The sequence below is a fragment of the Lactuca serriola genome, chromosome 8 (assembly GCF_051521515.1).
Source record: "Lactuca serriola cultivar US96UC23 chromosome 8, Lser_US96UC23_V15, whole genome shotgun sequence".
In the NCBI taxonomy this organism is placed as follows: Eukaryota; Viridiplantae; Streptophyta; class Magnoliopsida; order Asterales; family Asteraceae; genus Lactuca; species Lactuca serriola.
This window is the reverse complement of record NC_136415.1, coordinates 30,876,031-30,895,977: the sequence shown is the minus strand read 5'-3', so window position 1 is coordinate 30,895,977 and position 19,947 is coordinate 30,876,031. Positions and strand designations below refer to the sequence as shown.

General features: G+C 31.9%; 3 long non-coding RNA genes across 22 annotated transcripts; 1 reads left to right on the top strand and 2 right to left on the bottom strand.

The window, feature by feature from the left end:
- Positions 1–1,283: 1,283 nt before the first annotated feature.
- Positions 1,284–2,729, bottom strand: LOC145070456 (uncharacterized). Its single transcript, XR_013689950.1, has 2 exons — positions 2,508–2,729; positions 1,284–2,364 (listed from the first exon to the last, which is right to left on the bottom strand). It is a non-coding gene; the product is annotated as an uncharacterized LOC145070456 (long non-coding RNA).
- A 2,475-nt stretch (positions 2,730–5,204) lies between these two features.
- Positions 5,205–8,975, top strand: LOC145068584 (uncharacterized). 7 transcript variants are annotated; one of them, XR_013689012.1, is made up of 8 exons: positions 5,209–5,663; positions 5,777–5,901; positions 6,414–6,627; positions 6,827–6,882; positions 7,492–7,577; positions 7,783–7,883; positions 7,965–8,097; positions 8,696–8,975. It is a non-coding gene; the product is annotated as an uncharacterized LOC145068584 (long non-coding RNA). The 7 variants fall into 7 exon arrangements; XR_013689011.1 differs by lacking the exon at positions 8,696–8,975 and adding an exon at positions 8,440–8,677 and having other exon boundaries at positions 5,210–5,663; XR_013689008.1 differs by lacking the exon at positions 8,696–8,975 and having other exon boundaries at positions 5,205–5,663; positions 7,320–7,577; positions 7,965–8,297.
- A 6,705-nt stretch (positions 8,976–15,680) lies between these two features.
- On the bottom strand, positions 15,681–19,603 carry LOC145069656 (uncharacterized). Of its 14 annotated transcripts, XR_013689603.1 has the most exons (7): positions 19,388–19,591; positions 19,028–19,081; positions 18,415–18,540; positions 17,092–17,331; positions 16,853–16,972; positions 16,656–16,750; positions 16,148–16,306 (listed from the first exon to the last, which is right to left on the bottom strand). It is a non-coding gene; the product is annotated as an uncharacterized LOC145069656 (long non-coding RNA). The 14 variants fall into 14 exon arrangements; XR_013689607.1 differs by lacking the exon at positions 16,148–16,306 and adding an exon at positions 15,681–15,812 and having other exon boundaries at positions 16,656–16,753; positions 17,092–18,540; positions 19,388–19,601; XR_013689601.1 differs by having other exon boundaries at positions 16,422–16,753; positions 17,092–18,540; positions 19,388–19,602.
- Positions 19,604–19,947: the final 344 nt, after the last annotated feature.

The window sequence follows — 19,947 nt, the reverse complement described above, 5'->3', positions numbered from 1 at the left end:
CACATATTGCTAATCAATGATACTAAATTACTAATCAAAGGGACTGAAAGCGCCCCCTAAACCTACATAAGTGAACTGTACAAGAAAACTGTCAAAACTCAAAAGTACAATAATTTATTGTAAAATGACTAAAATCTCAACTATAGAAAATACATTTTCTAGAAGAAAACGATTGTTTTTTTTTTCTTGGAAGAAATTATGTCATCATATTGGATGGCCAAATAGTATTGTTTTTTTTTTTTGGATAAGCAAGGCTTATCCTCTTTAAATAAACACAAAATTTCACAAATGCTTATTATTATTATTATTATTTTTATATAGTCGTTCTAAAACTTTTTTTTTATAGATGGTCTCTATAGAACAAACCTTACATATATATAGTCATTATGCTTAACACCGTTAATTTTCTGTTAAATATAATGTGAAAAGATTATATTGCTTACATAAGATTTTTAACAATGTAATTTCATATGGGTAAGGGCAAGGGTAAAAATGTGATTTTATATGGACTTAACAACAAATTTAACAACGTTAGTTAACAGTTAGTTAGAAAGACCATTTTCGTGTGAAGTGTTTTTCAAAAGAATAACTGATGTGCAAAATTTGCTCATAAGAACCATTCATGAAAAACAAAAAATCATAATGACTATTTTAGGAAAAAGTTATAAAGTATTAGAACAATTTGTGAAATTTTGTCTAAAACAAACTTGGTGAAAACTGACGTGGCCATAGTCAACGACATAGTTTTGAAAATCAAAATTGAAACCTATCGATTTTAAATTTTTCACTGCTCCTGCATTCAAAAAGATAATCTATGTATCCATTAAATTAAAACGAGCACCAAGAAAGTTACTTCTAAAACCACAAGCCAATAATCTATAAAACCCGAAACCAATAATTCTAAAGCCAATATTAGATACTAGAAATAGAAACCCATGGTGGTGGAAAGAATGCCACGAATGAGTGGCGATTCCAACATTTTATTTTGTTGAGGCATTTTTTGAATATTTTCAAAAACAGAAAGGGTTTTAAAGTAAAATTAAAAATAATTAAAAAAAAAAAAAAAAATTAGCCATTAGGGGCATGTGCCCCCCACTCCTTGACCTTTGCATCTGGCCACGATATAAACAAAAACAAAAAGGCATTGAACTCTTAACAAATTGATTAACAAATTGATTAGAATAGAAGCGCACAAAAATAATACAAAAAGTTACATTATATCACATGATTAGAGACGACATTTACAAATCATCTTCGGTCGACCTGTATTGCTTTAGATGGGGTTCAAAGTGACAACACACACCCACTTGTCTGGGTAACTTCTGTAGAATTGAAAAAGTGCTAATAAACAGTTTAAGTAAGCAATTTCAAACACGTACCCAAGTAGGTAACCCTTAATAAAGAACGAAAATGAAAACCTTAATTTATGACATTCAGATTTATGGAAACAAATAAAAAGCTTACTATTCAATATAAAATTATTTTTCTATTTGTTAATATTAGATAACTAATGAAAACGAAAGGATGTCTCTCGACACGCCGGCAGGGGCCCACTTTTCCTTATAAACCCATCGATTCATCCGCAAATTTCAACACAACAAAGAAAATCACAGACCCAAAGAAGACGTATCAAATATGTTGATGAACTTCATCTTCTACCTCTGTATTCTCTTCCCAGTCTTCCGTATCAAGCACGAGTTGCTCAGTTTAATCAAGGACTTCTTCTTCTACTTGTTTCGATGCGAAAACTCTACTCCATACCCAAGTCTTGTCGATCTTCCGGTTATCAGGTTCGAAGATCTGCTGGAAAGGCGACAGAGATCCGTGGAAGAGATGTGCTTCGTATGCTCTGCTGATTACCATCTTGATGACGTTGTTTGTCAGCTCAGCAGGTGTCGACACGTCTTCCACTCCGACTGCGTCGGTCAATTGCTTCACCGGAAACAGCCCTCTTGCCCGTTCTGCCGCTCTCCGATTTTCTCCGGCCTTTCGCCGACGGCTTGTAAAACCTTTTGACCGTAGCTAGGTTGTGTAGAAGAAGATAAAGACTCCGAATCAGTCCCTTGTCGTTCTTCTACATTTTTGTAAAGCGTGTGCTTATCTTGATTGCATGGTTTAGGATGATTAGTTATAGTTACATTTAACATTTGATATTGTTGGCTGTTTTTTACTAAATAATTGTCATTGAAAAGTTAACTTATAGAATATAGTCAATAAACTAAATACAATAGCCTGCTTTCTTAATAAAAAAAGACCACCGGCCGTTGAGGGGGGTAAGACTTCCTCCCACCCGGCCACCACCCACTTGCCATCCTTTCTACCGGTGACTTAATAGTTAATTCTTCCCCTTTCCATGCTGAATTTCTTCAAGTATTGGGATTTTGATGGCAGAAAGATATGTGTAAAAGAGTGAAAGATTTGCCAAAGGGAAAAAAACCACGTTAATAATGTAAAAATGGAAGATATATAAATATAAGAGACACAAATGGAAAAAGAAGCAAAGTTACTGCCCACTGTTGCCTTTTTCCGGCTCTTGCCATCGTCGTGTCCGGACCTCCCAACTCGTTGTCTTTGAGTCGTCGTCGCCGATCAACAACACAGTCTTCCTCATCAAGATCTTCGGGAGAGATGATTGATGGCAGTATGCGCTTTGTCTCTCTCCTAGCGTGAGTATTGAAAAAGTAGATAGTCAAGTGCAACTGTCATCCACTCTCACCATTTATTTACTATTTTCATAAAGTTAAAACTTTGAAGCAAATTAAGGTTTTTTCACGTAATTTTGTTGTCGAGTTTGATTTTGGCCCCTACTTCCTTCCACGTAGGGGTGAGCATGGTGCGGTTCGGTGCGGTTTTTTGTCAAAACCGAACGGAAAACCGCAACTTCGGTTTTTTGAAATTTAGAAACCGTACCGTTCGGTTTTATGCGGTTCGGTTTTTGTGGTTTTTGGCGGTTCGGTTTTTTTTGCGGTTTTTATTAGTTTTTTTTTCGTTTTGTCTTTTTACTAAAACTCAAGTAACTCAGCGAGTTACTTTGACTCAGATGAGAAGTGCTAATCTTTTATTGGATATAAATCGATACCACCACCTCTTGGTTCGAAATCAAATTACATAACTACTCATTCAACATGTTTCTAATTCTTTAATATTTAAATATTATAAAAATTGTCATAAACATTATTTGTTATTGTAAATACCACTAAATGTATGCTTAAAAATATAAAGTCATCCTCCGATAGATAAGAAGATATTTACATTTATAGAAATTTTAATTGTCATAAGTTCTTATATATATATATATATATATATATATATATATATATATATATATATATATATATATATATATAGTCTTGCCACCACACCTGTGAAAACCTAAAACTTAGGTAATCTGGAAATGGATAGAACCCCACAAACCCATATCAAATATATTCATCACTCAAATCGATCTTTAAACTTGAAATCAGAAACCTTATATCAAATCCCTCTCCAAGAAGTCAGACCAGAACATGAAATTAAATGAATCCAACAATGGTGGTGATGACTCACCTCCAGAAATTGAATCCCCAACTCAAATTGAATCGATAGCATCGCCTCAACAATGGTGTGTGTTCTCAGTCTTGGAGGCGACAGAGGAAGACCCGACCAAGATTCCCCGATCCCACAAGGCGTACAAGCTTAAGATGACTAAGATGGAGAATCCCATCAGAGGAAAGGTTGGTGGCAGCTTTAATGGCGGACCAGTTAGCATTAGATTTTCGGTGAGGGCGAGAATGAAGGTTATGTACAACAGTGGAAGAAGTGGAGGCGGTGACGGTGGCGGAGGAGACACGAGTGTATTCGTTAAAGCTTAGACATAAGAGAGAGAGAGAGAGAGAGAGAGAGAGAGAGATATGACATGGGACCTTTGTATATTAAATTTTATTCATTTATTATTATTTAAAAAAAAAGTAATAAAAAACCTCATAAATGGTCCATGGGTAGTGAAATGACAAAAATGTCCCTTACTTAACGGTGAAATGCTAACGGAGTGAGCCGGAAGGACCAAATGTTAAAAGTTTTGAAACCATAGGGACCATCTGTGAGGTTTTTTGAACTTAAAGATTAAACTTAATATTTTCGAAAACCACAGGGACCATTTTTGAAGTTTTGTCTAAACAAACTGAATTAATCAAATAACCGAATAACCAAATAATATATCCTTATTCGATTAAACAAACTGAATTAATCAAATAACCGAATAACCCAAACCAAGTAAACCATATATCATTTGGTTTGATTCAGTTTTTCGGTTTCGGATTTTTATCACACCCCTAACTGATTTATTTTAACGTCGACGATATCTAATTTGGGGCACCCACGTCTCCAACCCTCCTTTATACAACCTAGATCTGCTAGTTCTATCCATATCTTTCGGCCCACCAACTTGGATTCTTTTGCAGATTTCACTTGCTACGAATGTGTTAGGCTGGAGGGAGTAGTGTCACACTCCCTATTTTACCACACCCCCTTACCACACTCAATGAGTGGTATACCATACAGAGAGGAAAGAGAAAGAAGAGAGAGATAGAGAGAAGGAGGAAGAGAGAGAGAGAAAGGAGCGCTCCCAAGAATGGCCGCACTCCCAAACCGCACTCCCCAAACCACATAGAGGGGACGGTGTTTCCTATGCCACATAGGCGCCATGTCATCCTTACTGCACTCCACTCCCTCTAGTCTTATCCACAAGCTTTTTTCATAGACATATTTTGTATTTTTTTTTTCTAATTTACCATTTCGTCTTTTTCTGGACCAGAGTCCAACCACCTTGCTTTCTTTTGACATCAACAATTTTTTAACCATCAAACTTAAATGAATTGTATAAAGGGTCTCCGTACGAATTTTTGGTGTATTGGCATAGAATTGCACAATGTACAATAAATCAATAAGCCACTTTTCTTCCTTTTTAAAGTTTTATATATTACTTAAATATTTTCATGTCTCCTATTATATTATTATACTATAGATTAAAATTGTCTGTGCTTAGCTACAGTAAAGTGACTAAAGGATTGACATAAATGGTCCCTTAACTTTTGTCAAAATATACTCTTATATTATGGTGTTCTTGTATTTGGTTTTTCACCCGTTTTGTTAATATTTTTCCATTTTCTATTAGAAGTTATATTTTTCCATTTTCTATTTTCTGTGTACACCTGATGTTCTTTTATCTCCTTATAAACCCACCGCTCCCTGACTCGGTAAGCAATAACATTACGATCGGTGTCATCCCTTCTTCTAAGAATCACTACTTACACCCTTTTTTTCATCTGCTTTTTCTTCTTGCCTCCACCTCCACCGATTCGCTTTAGACTTCACTGCCTAAAGACCTCAGTAGTTTCTAGGGCTTTTGTTCCTTTTCTGCCTTCGGTTGTGTTTTGGGGATATTGCGTCTTCCTTTCTGATTATTCTCATAAATAGAAGGAGGTCACAGAAGCAGTTCACTCCAACATTCCGATGACGGATAGAGTTGCCACAGGTGAAGAAGCAGCCCGAGAAAACGTTGACAGAGGCCAACGCCACCGCCGTCATATTTTTTTAATCTCGATCACCACCACCATTAGCCGCCTCATCTGGACCTGCAATTAGGGCTTGATGAAGACCATCGCTACCGCCGGACTCACTACAAGGTAAGGAATTCGATCTTTTGCTTCTCCTGGTATCTGGTCTTGGTTATTTGGCTTCGTTTGCTGTATGGGGGTTATCACTATCGCCTGATTACCTTATCTACTTTCGATTACAGTATGGTCGAAGAAGGAAAAATAGATTGTGCGTGTTTGTTTGAAAGAATTCAACATGCGGAAGGCATACATCGATCTCAACAGGGAGGTCAATTGTCGATGAAGGTAGTGCTGACACAAATTGAAGGTAATACGATTGATTTCTCTGTTTTCCATTTCCTTCCCTTCCAATCATCATCTCCGAATGTTTTTGTTTTTGAAAACCATGGAGTTTCAGATTGTGTTTGTTGAAGATGATATGCTTTAGCTGGCGTGTAGACTCCCAGAAACCCACAGTTGGCTAAATTTCTCTCTATGTGCACAATTGTCATTCAACTCTTTCTCATTGTGTGGATATATATTTTTTTGTTGATTTCTGAAATCTTTTCAAATTATGTATGATTTTTAACTCGAATTTCAAGTTTTACTTCTGCTATAATTAAAAAGATGTTATCTGTTGAGATTTATTAGAGTGCTTAAAAAGAAATTAGTTTATTGGCTAAATTAAGTTTTTTTTTTTTTTAATGTTTTCCATCCCTAGAATTAAGGTGTTCTCTATTTTCTTTGGTAGATATGAAAACCAAATGTTAAATAATGAAATTTGTTGTGTGTTGTTGATTTTCTCAAATTATCTTCTTAAGCCATTGTTATGTATTTCAGATAGATGAAACTTCAATCAGGTAAACTATTGAATGAACAAAAATGGCGTGGTTGTGATTTCTTCGAAAGAACGGGAAGGTTACCTCAAAAGGCCTTCTTTTTAATGTGTTATTCCTTCAAAAGAACCTTTCTTGAGTTTTATTGCACAAATGGTTCTTGAAATTCCGTCAGTATCAACAGAGAGATTTGTTCATAACAGGAGAAAGTTATGCAGGTAATCTTTATATATATATATATATATATATATATATATATATATATATATATATATATATATATATATATATATATTCGCACAAATGTTTCATTAAATTCTTGAATTCCCATGTAAAGAATTTGACTTTTTTTTTTTTTCAAATTTAATGCCTTTTTTGGGGTACTGGTGGCATGTCACTATATTCCACAACTAGCAGAACCCATGGTTCAATTCAACAAAAACAAGAAGCTTTTCAATTTAAAAGGATATGCTGTAAGTGTAACAAAGTAAACCACAATTCTCATATTTTCTGTTTATATATGAAACAAATCTGTGAAATACAAAAAGGGAAAACAGAGTAATATTCCCAATATTCCAAAAGGATACAAGCTTTGACCTTTTCAACTTTATAATTGTTAATCAATCTGAACTCACTTTTACAAAACTAATCACCCAAATCAATTGTGTTACACAAAATCTACAAATTACAGCAAACTTGCGATAAATCGATTATACATCAAATTTGATATCAACTACAAAATCTGTGCTCTTGACAAATTTACGTTGCAGGGCAACATTATGTTTGCAGAAATTCATACAAAATGAATTTCCTTATCACATTCAAGTCATCTTTATGGAATTATATTCTAAGTACATTGAGTTTATGTGTAAAAGTACATTGCATTTAAAAGATTTCATTTTACTTACAGGTGGGTGGAAGAAATCAGTTCAATTCGAGTCTTCCTTTTTCTATAAAATGACCAAATTACCACCATTATTTTCACTTTCGACCTTAGTATCTTGCCCCCATTATAGTATCTCACTTTTGACCTTTATGTTAAAGAGAAAAATAAATCTTTTGTTTTTATTTATCTGATCCAGGTGGCTGAGCAGTCAGCAGTGTTGACGCTCCTGAACTCCAATTCAGAAACTTGTCAGCTGGCATAACAACTGCTACTGCCCAAATGGTATAAAAAATAAATCTGTTTTTTTTTTCTTCTCTTAATAAGCCCATATATTCATAACTAATAACAGATATAAAATTATTCATTTTTTTTGTTTGATGGATTTCGTTATTTCCATGAGAGGATAGAAAGAATTCAATTCCATCCTGCCTTTTATTGAAAGACCAAAATTTGCTTTACCTTCTGCTTTGATTTTTCTCTGGAATAGCTCCGATTGGAAAACGATGGGTGTCAGAGACTGAGGATTGGAGGACTACCCCTACTGCTATAGATAATTGTTTGTCACTTGCACACCAATATGATATCCAGGTTTGTTATTTCTAATTTTTTTTAAAGTTCCAATTGTCAATTTCTTCACCACATTGTTAATTTGGTTAGATTAATATCCAGACCGACACCTTGAAGAATGTTTACCGAAGCAATTGCAAAACACAAATTTGCAGGTCCGTTGGAGTTGCTCTAAGTATGTGTTCAGTTTAATGAAATGTGTGAAGTGAAACTCAAATGGAACAATTGCAGATAGGTTAGTTTACACTTTCTTGAAATTGCAAGTATTGTTTAATTTTAGTGTAAATAGTAGCTATTATTTGCTATATTCAGCCACTATTGGCTGCTCAAAGAGATAAAATGAAATGTTAGTGTAATTTGTCGTTAATATCATACTTTTGATATTAATTTTGGACCAAGGGAGTCAAATGAAATGTTAGTGTAATTTGTTGTTAATATCATATTTTTGTTATTAATTTTTATGTTTTTGATTGTTTGGGAAAATTGGATTTGATTTTTTTCTAGTTTGATGTGAACAATAGGTGTTTGACTACATAAAAAAACTCATTGTATGCTTTTTACACTTCTGTTGATACAGTCCCTAAAGGAAAGTCTCAAGTTGTTGATGTGAATTTGTAAAAGCCATGGTTAGATTGTGTTTTTGGTATTTTACTTTTTCCTTTTTACCGTACTTTTCTCCTCATGTTACTTTAGAGTTTTGGTTGTTCGTATATCAATATTGATGTGTATGTGTTTATAACTACCATGATTTACCCTTGTATTTCTTATTTTGGGCTTTATTGTATGCTAAGAAAGTTCATGCTGGTATTGAACTATTGATGTTGTTTTGCTAGCCACTATCGAAAGGTTTGTTTCATCCGATTCATGGCAAATTACACAGAATAGCAACATACTTTACCATGGATACCATTCAAGCAGTGTACATATAATAGTAATGTATGAAACACATGAACATACGCCCAAAACTAACACTTACCGTCCCGCGCAACGCCCGGGAAACCTTTCTAGTTATTATTATTATTATTATATTACAGTCGAAAACATGTATATTTATACATAAAATTATTACGGGTCCTTCGTGGGAAACCTTTCTAGTTATTATTATTATTATTATATTACAGTCGAAAACATGTATATTTATACATAAAATTATTACGGGTCCTATTGGCACGAATAAATCGTGTAAAAATGATCATGGTTTTGATTAATTGCAATAAACTACTATAAATTTCTATCAAGATCCTAAGTGTTTTCTGTTAAAATAATGAACTAATCATAATCGTCATGCTTTATAAATTTCTATTAACTCTCTTACATCACCTTGTACGTTTTATAATGTTATTATAAATAGACATTTACAATTGTATTTTACATTATTATCCATTAACGATATTTATTAACACATTCAAATAAAAATGTATGTGTGCCAATCAGGATTCCATTATGCGTGCCAATATATGGTTCAATGATCATGTTGATAAGGTTGAGTCATCGTGTCAATATATATGTGTCAATCAATCTAACAACAAAATGTAATAGTATAATTTTATATCACCAGTTTAAGTTATAGTTTTAGAAAAGACCTTAAATTTATTTAATTTATATCTTAAACCTTGAAACTTTATTAATTTTGAAAACTAACAAATAGAAACATATTATTTAATCATAAAAGTTGTATAATTAAAATGATCTAATGAATACATTTACAAGAAGAGTAACAATGAATATTATTAAATATAAATAAAAAAAATTAATTTGTTAAATAAGAAATATAAACTATGAAACATTAACAAAAATAGAATGGATAAAAATGAAAATTTGGTTTCAATTTATTTCTATATATAGACAATTGATATTTCTTAGTTGTTAAACTGAAAGCGGTTTGCAATGTCATTTTAAAAGTAACTTTCGTTAAAAGCAAACGTACAATATTTGTTATAAATATAGATTTTATTAAATGACAAGTTGGGAATAATGGATGAGTGACACATATTATGAGGTATTTGTAGTCAACCTTTTTTTTGTTTTTTTTTTTGTTCAATGTATGTTTTTCTTTGTGTTATGTTTAGATATATGATATTCATAAAATGGAGACAAATGAAGTGGATGAAAATAATAGCTTGAATGAAAGTAACTATTTTTTCGACGACACATCGCTATTCGAAACAGATATCCAATGGACACAAATGAAGCAAATGAAAATGAAAGTTTGAATGAAAGAAATTATTTCTTCGACAACACATCGCCATTCAAAATAGATAAGGTATAAATTCATTAGTATATTGTTACAGTAAAGTTAGCATCAAGTGGATTTGTTAGTTATTAATAATAATATAATCGTCGGGTGTTCAATTCTTGATGAGTATTGATGGATTGGGTGCAAAATGTGGCAATACTTTAGGTTATGTCATCGTCATAAAAAATTATAAATGTAACTTTAATATTGTATTTCAATGTGATCGTCAAGGTACATACAAAAGTACACAAATCTCCAAAAAAAATAGGGACAAAAAAATTAATTGTTCATTTAGCCTACAGGGTAAATATTCGCCATTAGATAATACTTAACAGGAGTTAAGTTGGGGGATCATTCCCACGTATAAACTAGGCTAAAAGGACCATAAAGCCAAAAAAAGTCAATGTTTGAACTAAACCTCGGAAAAAATGCATACCATAGGGACCATTTTTGCAATTTTGTCAATTGTTTATGTCAAAAGAAACCAAGTTGATTGGAGGTCCAATAAAAGAGGAAACGGTAAAAAAATTGCCAAATATCTCTACTGAAATCTGGTATATAAATATGTAAAAAATATGTTTATACATTTAAAATACATAAATATGTATAATATATACATATGAAAACTTAAAAAGTATTTAAATATGTAAAAATAGATAAAAATAAGTTTATATATTATAGACAAAATTTCATAATTGGTCCATGCGGTTTGTAAAATATTGCACTTTGAGTACTTTTATGAAATACGTCACGCCATTAGTCCCTATTGGTTTTGAAAATTGCATGAATGGTAATTTTGGTGTTACTTTAACATTTTAGTAGTTGCTTTTTTCTCGATCAACAAAATGCCATTTGACCAAATCTGAAAGACAAAATTGCAAAAATGGTCCCTATGGTATGTGTTTTGGGGGGTTTTAGTCCAAACTCCGAATTTTTTGGTTTCGTGATCCTTTTGACCATGTTTGCTTGTGATTTTGGTCCCTCAGGAAACTGAAAAGACTAATTTCTGATATACTTTTTATGTTTTTTCATTATAATTTACAGGAAAAAGAAAACTGTTAATTAATTTGGGCCCACCATCTCTCTCTCTCTCTCTCTCTCTCTCTCTCTCTCCTAAAGAACTTCATCTTCTTCATATTCTCTATACATCCCGAAATCAACACCATAACTTTTCTTCTACAATCATTAGTTATACACTCAAGAGGTTGTTTAGGTATAAATATTACAACATCAGGTAGCAGTGATTTTGGGGGTAGTGTTCTTTATGTTTTTGAAAGTGAAACACATTAATTTGGTTCAGATTGATAGAGAAGATGAGGGCTGTTTGAAGTGCTCTTGTTGTGGTATCTATTTGAGGGGAAAACTTTTTAGATTCTTCTTACTTCGTCATTAATCCTTCTTGGGAATTTTTGGGGTTTTCCAAAACTATAAGTGGGTTAGATTTTTCTTCCCTCTGCTATTGCAACAAGTCGTGAAAAGGGAGCAAGAAATACAAATGCATATTTGATAGTATCATGTTCATCAAAACTCCATTCAGATCTTCATCTTGTTCATCAAAACTCAATACATCTCCCTCACCCTCCCCTATTCGGTCACCCCTCTCTCCAATTTGTTGTAAAAGATTAGATGATGATTAAGAATCAAATACATATACCAAATCTGTAATACCTTCAAGTCCAACAATTAAACCCAAAATCGATTTAAAATTAAAACGAAAATCGATTCCATGGCTTCTCAGCTAAGCTTTCTGATGTAGAGGCTTCTAATCTTGAATATGCTTTTGGAGTTCTCTCGGTTATTCCTGAACAAGTTCGTTATCTTCATAGCAAAACCAAATCAAATGAAACCCGGATCAAACAAAACCAAAACATGAAACACAAATCATAGAAACCGGACATGTAACCAAAATTGTAGAAACAAAAATCGCAGAAACCAAAACCTGTAACCGGGTGATGAGTTTAAATCGATGCATTCTAGTTTACTCTTGATGAACTAGTTTATAACCTGTGAGAATCACGGTTATAAAATTCATTAAACTTTCATATTAAAAAATCAAAATTATTAATCAATTATTTTAAATAAATTATCACTTAAGATATATATTTATTTTAGTTATATAAAATTATAATCGTAGATTTAAATAAATACGCGAAGTTATATCACCTTATAATTTGTATTAATTTTATTTTATTTTTTAATCTTTATATTATTAATTTAATATAATTAGAATGTGAAAATTTAAAATTTAAAATTTAAAATGAAAGATGAATTATTAATTTAATGTAATTAGAGTGGAAGATTTAAATTTTGAAATTTGAAATGGATAATTAATAAGTTGACAACTGACATGATATGTGACATACAATATTAGTGAGGAGTTCTAATAGCAGGACATTTGTCAATAGAAGAATAAACCTAGTCTTTTATTAGAATAAGGAGATTTATTCTAGTTTATAATCGTTGAGAATCACGGTTATAAAATTCATTAAACTTTCATATTAAAAAATCAAAATTATTAATCAATTATTTTAAATAAATTATTACTTAAGAGATAATTTTTTAGTTATATAAAATTATAATCATTGATTTAAATAAATACGTGAAGTTATATCACCTTATAATTTGTATTAATTTGATTTTATTTTTTAATCTTCTATAATTAATTTAATATAATTAGCATGTGAAAATTTAAAATTTAAAACGAAAGATGAATTATTAATTTAATGTAATTAGAGTGGAAAATTTAAATTTTGAAATTTGAAATGGATAATTAATAAGTTGACAACTGACATGATATGTGACATACAATATTAATGAAAAATTCTAATAGTATGACACCTGTCAATATGCGAATAAACATATTCTTTTATTAGATTAGGGAGATATATCGTTTTCTTAAATACCTGTTGTTTGTAATATTGAGTCTTAAATACTTGTGATATCAAAAGTCAATATGACTTTGATTGTGTATGTATTTTACTAGGCATTTTTATAGGTTTATTTTTAATATCGAAGTTCTAGTATGTATATTTTGCATTCGTTGAGTACTTTATAAATATAATAGGCACATAAGTCTTTTGAAGCTTTTGTCACTATGAGCAGTGTGCTTTCTCTCTATACATTTGTATTTGTACCAATCCGGATACATCGAGCTGAAACAAGATCTTATTTACATTCTATGTTCATTTGTATTCTGATTACTTTTACGATTGATTAAACTTCTTTTCGATAAATACGAATTGAAAATGATCCGTATGCAAGTTCTTTTTTTTTTTTTTTTTTTTAATTCTTTAGAAAAATTCTTAATTATTTAGATAAACAAAAAAGACATAATATATATATATATATATATATATATATATATATATATATATATATATATATATATATATATAAACATTCAACCCATTATAGATTTTGAGCATAGTGGGTGGACCAAAGAGCTTAAGAATTAAGAAGCCATTTTACTGAAGTTAGGAGGATTGTTTATGGAATTTGGATAGAAGGACATGTGGTGCTCTTAGGCTACCCATAGTTGTACAAGGAAGACGTGTGAAAGGCTGACGTGGAGCCCCCCAAGACACATGAACACCACCCCCAGGGCTGATGTTCTGGTTGTGGCATGAGTGCAAAGACGAATAGAGACGGATGATTTGATTGGGCATCTCGAGTTTGACCGTTGGGGAGGGGAGGGGGGACATTTCAACCGTGTAAGATTTAAAAAAAAAAAGATAATTATAAATAGTCATTCAATTATTAATTAAATTTCTCTATATGTATACATTCATTTTACATTTCAAACTAAAACACACACACACACACACACGTACACACACATATTCAACAAAAAACACTATTTCCTCATATATTTTTATGGATCCAAATGAAAATACCTCAAATACTCCAAATGATTCATTAGTAAATCACAGTTACATGCAATTGATAACATCTTCAATCCAACAACAACCTCTATTCACCAATCTTTCATACCATCCACACTACTACCACCACCACCACCAACAACAACAACCATAATTCAATCAACCCCAATTTCAAGTCTTTCAACAACAACCCTCTTCACAATTTCAACCCCAAACTTCTCAACGTAAACAACCTTCACAACCATCTCAAGTTCCATTATCTCAATCGCAACCTATAAACCTCGACAATAACGACGACGACGAACAGGTTGAAGAAACACAAAAAAGTCGTAGAAGGCAAAAAAATCAAAAGATTCAAGGAAAAAGAAAAGTACGCAATGGACCGAAAAGGATGAGGAAACTTTAGCTAAAGCTTGGATTTTCATATCACAAGACGGGGATCTCGGCAACATGCAAACGGGTCAAAGTTTTTAGAATCGTGTTTTAGACCATTTCCACGCGTTATTAGGAAGGTAAACGAACCGGACATACGACTCGGTTAATGCAAAATGACGTGACCTTCGAATAACTTGCACCAAATTTAACGGCGTATTTGACAATCTTAAAAATATGCATAGAAGTTGGAGCAACGGTTTCAACATTTTATCAATCGCGTTGTATCAATACAAAATTATCAACAATGGTAAACAATTCGCCAACCAAAAAGCGTGGGAAGTTTGTCGTAATGTTCCAAAATGGGCCATTTATCCGGATACGGCGCATTCGGGATCTACCACCGGCTCCAACAAAAGGGCAAGAACGTCTGAGTCAGACATTGATGTTAGCCTCAACCTCAATGACGAGTTCGATGCCACCGAAGGGGAGGGTCCACCGGACGTCCAACTTCATCGACCACTGGGATGGGACAAAGCGAGAAAGGGGGCGTCTTCAAGCGGAAAATCAACCAACGAGGACGTACTAACGGAAAAAATAGACAAAACTCTAAGTTTTTTAGAAAGAAAATTTGAATCAACTTAGGAAGCTCGTCGGCGAAATATGGCACTCACCGATCTTCATATTTTAAACACGGTGCCGCAATCGGATCTCGACCCGAAAAAATTTAGGATATTTTTAAAAGTTCAACAAGAAGTTCTCGACAAATATCGCAACTAGATTCTATGATTTTTATGTTTTTTTTAAGTAATTTAGGTTTAATTTTCTATGTTTTTTTAGTAATTTTAGGTTTAGTTTTCTATGTTTTTTTTAGTAATATAGGTTTAATTTTTTTATGTTTATTTTAGTAATATAGCTTTAATTTTCTATTTTTTTAGGTTTAATTTTCTTTGTTTTTTAATTAATGTAATGGGGTTTTAATTAATGTAAAATGTTTTATTATGTTTTAAACTACGTTTTTATTTAATTTAATCATAAAATAAAGAAAAAAAATTATGGAGTGATAACAATTACCAATGTCTAGTAGGTTGGTGGTGAAATTAATGTAACGCAGAGGTGACAATGTTTTTTCGAAGGATTGATGGTAACCACTCCCATAACTTTAAGAAAAGTAGAGGTTAAGCTTTAATGTGGATTTTTCATAATTTTTTTTTGAATTTTTCTAGAAAATTTTGGTGGCTCCATATCATCACCCACCAAAACTATTATATACAACTAGAAAAGGAACCCCCGCTATGCGGGGGTTAGAAGATTTCGCATGGATTGGGGGGTTTGATCTGTGTCATTCTATAACACGTCTATTTACAAACGTATAATAACCAAATATGTTCTAGTATGCTATAAAATAATGAATGTACATTGCTATTTCTTAATTTCATTAATTGTGCATACCCTTGATTTCTGTAAATAAACATAAAAAATACAACATCAATTTAAAGAAAGAATATAGAGTTGTCTAAGTTTTTTTTCCAATAAGATGAGTTTACTTATATTGATTTACTAAATCTTTACAAAAACAAAACTCATAAATTATTATAAGCTTATTGATCAAATACACAAAAATGATAATTAGATAGCTAAATATGACATTCCTTATACCTTAGAAATGAAAATTAGGAAATATAAATAGGGAACAATGATATTTCATACTATCATTTCAATAAATGATTTAACCAAATCTTCCGAAATACAACAATGTTTTCTATATAAAGTGAGGGCAAAGAGGTAATTCATGAGGCCATGAAAAAAAAATTAAGTATTGAACGGAAATTTACATATCGAATAAACTTTTTGTTTTTAAAAATTTTTAAAATGGGGGAAAAAGGTAAAAACGATATATACAGCTTCGTGTACCAGTTTGCAGTATTAGTATCATCTGGCTGGGAACAATAACACTGTAGAATAAGAATTGAAAAGAGGAAGATTCAATTAATTGGAAAAACAGTAGAAGAAATAATATCACATAAGCATTTCAAATTATGTACATGTTTATTAGATAGAGCATATTACCTCCATTTCTTTCTATAACAATGTTTCACTTTCTATTTATTTTCTTATTAGGGGTCTAATTTGAAAAGACCTAATTTTTAATGTAACATATTGAGTAATAGTCACACAGGCCTTAAAAGTTGTTGTTGCAGCAACCGTTGTGGTGGTGGCTATAGGGATTAACATGTATCAGTTCCATTAATCCTCAAAATATATATAATAAAAACATGTATGCTGCCAATTGCGAAAGCTTACCTGAAGATGAAGCAGTGGAGAACGATAATTGCTGCAACTTTCATAACCCATGACAGAGGATTCCACATGAACACTAAAAACTTCAAGAACTTGCTCTGCTGAAAATTATAATTTTCAATCAATCCAAAATCATCTTAACAGACATTTACATTTTATAAAGCTTAAAACCCTGAAAAAAACAAAAAAAAATAATCAACCTTCTTCTCTTCAAGTTAGTTGTACCCAAAAATTTCTAATCTCTTTTCAGCATCCTCTGATGATAACCCATCTTTAGAACATCTCAAATTTTCATAAACTTCCTCAATTGGAATCATTTCCTATAATCCAAATTTAGATTCGTTATCAAACTGTAGAAATAATTCACCTTCCTTTTAAGTTAAAAAATAACAAAGCTATTCTGTAAAATTCACCATTAACATCAAAAATTAACTCTTACCAAATCAACTGCTTCCATCTTCACAGCTTCCAGGATATCATCCGTCTCCCCCATAGTCTCTTTCATCATTATGATGATTCAAATTAAAAAAAAAAACTATAGTGGTACAGACTTACCAGAAGGAGAAAATGTTGAAAACAACATTCATTCTGTCTAGTGATCCAACACTTGCTTAATTTCATTTTCAGCTGTATATTTTCCATTTTTTCCTCATAGAGGTTCACCAACATGTTGAAAGACCTATATAGCATACATTAAATTCAAAATTGTAAATTTCTACCAAGTAGTTTGCTTTCACGGAAAACAACTCCAGGTTGAACGAACTCAAATGGAACTGTTATGACTGCATACAAATTTCATCCCAATTTAAATGAAAACGTATATCTGATTTGTGTATGAAGATGAAGATGTTATAAAAACACCTTGAATACAAAGACTCTCAGGAACCCATAACCAAATTCTTGATTGAATACTTGAAATCAATCATAAATTTGAAATTGAAAATAACCTGATCCAAAAATACAAATTACAAACCCTCAATGTCGGTAAAGAACAATGAGAAACTGGAAAAAATCCATTGGACAGAAAAGAAATGGAGCAAGAGAAAAACACATAGCAACGGAGACCAAGATAAAACAGCCAACTAAAATAAAAATTGTTTCGCTTGGCTCAAAAGTTGTTACTGTTTGTAAGCATAAATTAGAGGAAAAACCAAAAATAAAAGAAACATTTAGTAATGGAATTATAAAAACTACTTTTGTCAACTCAAACTCTTTTTCTTCTACCTCCATCTTCCCAGCTTCTATTTTACTTTTATTAAGAATAGAGTTGAGTATACTTGATGAGATTATATGATTAAACCACAAAAATTCTTATGATTTTAATGATCATTTTCTCAAGATATATATGAATTGATATGGTTGAGAAATAGATCTGATGCTTGTTTCTCATCGGCTACTTCCACATGATAGATACAATTCTACCAAAAAATCTAATATCAAAAAACCATCAAACCATATGCTAAATCCCATTAAAATTTGACTTGGAAGCTACACGAAAATCCAACAACATGTTCCATATGAGGCAAGGGTAAAAAGGTAATTCATGGAACCATAGAGAAAAATGATGAATCCTTATACTGGAAATGGGGCTGATGTATCTTCATCATCTTTCACAGCATACAAATCATATATGCACTCATCCTTGGATGCTGTTTACTTATCATTGATTTCAAAAAGACAAAATTATTAAAAAAAAAAAAAAAGAAAAAAGAAAATTGAGTTGTATAACGATCAATATAAAAGCAAAAACAAAAGGTAGGACCTTTTTTTGTCATTTGATTGTCGATTTCAGATTCAATATCTTCTGTTGCACTTGGAATGAACTCCCGTAGTAGGGGCAATAAAGTGGGCAATATCCTTTCATCATCCTCATCTTTGCATTATGATGCTAGTTATACGTAATGGGAGGTAACATCAGTAGAAAAATAAATGATAGAAGCATCATTTCAGTAATAACATGTCCAGATAAAAATTAAGATCATAGCAAGCTGGTAAAGATGCAGAAAAACACTTGGTTTCTGATTATGCATCATATATATCTACACATGACAGTAAAAGGGATAAAATACAGGAACCGACGATGGTCTCCAGAGAAAATCTATAATACCCTAAATTCCATGGCAATTCCCTTTGATTCAGCAAACCTAGATGTCATCCTTGCTTCAACTGTAGACTAATTCCACATTATTTATGGAATAAAATCCCTAAATAAAGTTACATACAGCTATACCAAGTTGATTTTGTGGAGATAAGGGAGAGAATACGGATTTAGGGCTTCGAGGCAGCACCCGTAAAAATCTCTACTATTATCATATCAGAGTCGACGAAGAAGCGTGAAACAACACAAATAAAATGAAAGAGAATAAAGAAATTACCTTAAAGTGGCTTCGTTGACGACAAACGAAACGGGATAATTTCTAGGTCTTACACTACAAGAAGAAAAATTAACAAAAAAAACAACGAATCATTCAACTACAACTATTAGAATAAGTAATTCAAATACAGAAGACGAACTGAGAAATTATCATTGCTTCACGTATTTTCAAATCGATTACATATACAACTAAAATCATAATCACCTTCAACAATAGCTTTATACACTATTCAATGAACGACATCTCAGAAAACACAGATTAATTAACCAATACTTCGAAGAAGCTGGTGAAATTGAAATCCAAATAGAAAAAGATGAAAGGGTTATTGAAATGAAATTGGAGGATCATCAGTATACCTACCAATAAACCTAGAAGAGGAATGATTAAGATGAAGTGAAGCAGATACGCAGGGCCGGCGGAAAAAGCTTGATGTTCCAAATGAGAGCTGAGCAGCGCGAACCATCGACAAGACCAAGATGATCGAAGTGTTGATGGAATTTGGAACAGAGATAAAAGCCACACGGTGGAGAAAGAAGATGAGAAAGAAAGAGAAATATCCTTAGATTGAGACGTCCGTTCCATAACAACCTTCAGCCACGTTGACAAGAATGGGAAAAATTTACAAAATAACCCCTGCAAATCAAACACATCTGCCAGATGTTCAAACTTAAGGGACCAATTCTGCCAAATATATGGGCAGTTTACTGTTCTTTTTTTCACAATCTTAATATATATATATATATATATATATATATATATATATATATATATATATATATATATATATATATATATATAAAGCCTCCCAAAAAGAGGAGACATGGCGTTTCTTTTTCTTTTTTGACTTATAGTACATTTTTCTAAGAATTTTTTTACTTTTTCTTTATTTTATATTATAAGAAAATTTCTTAAGTTTGAGA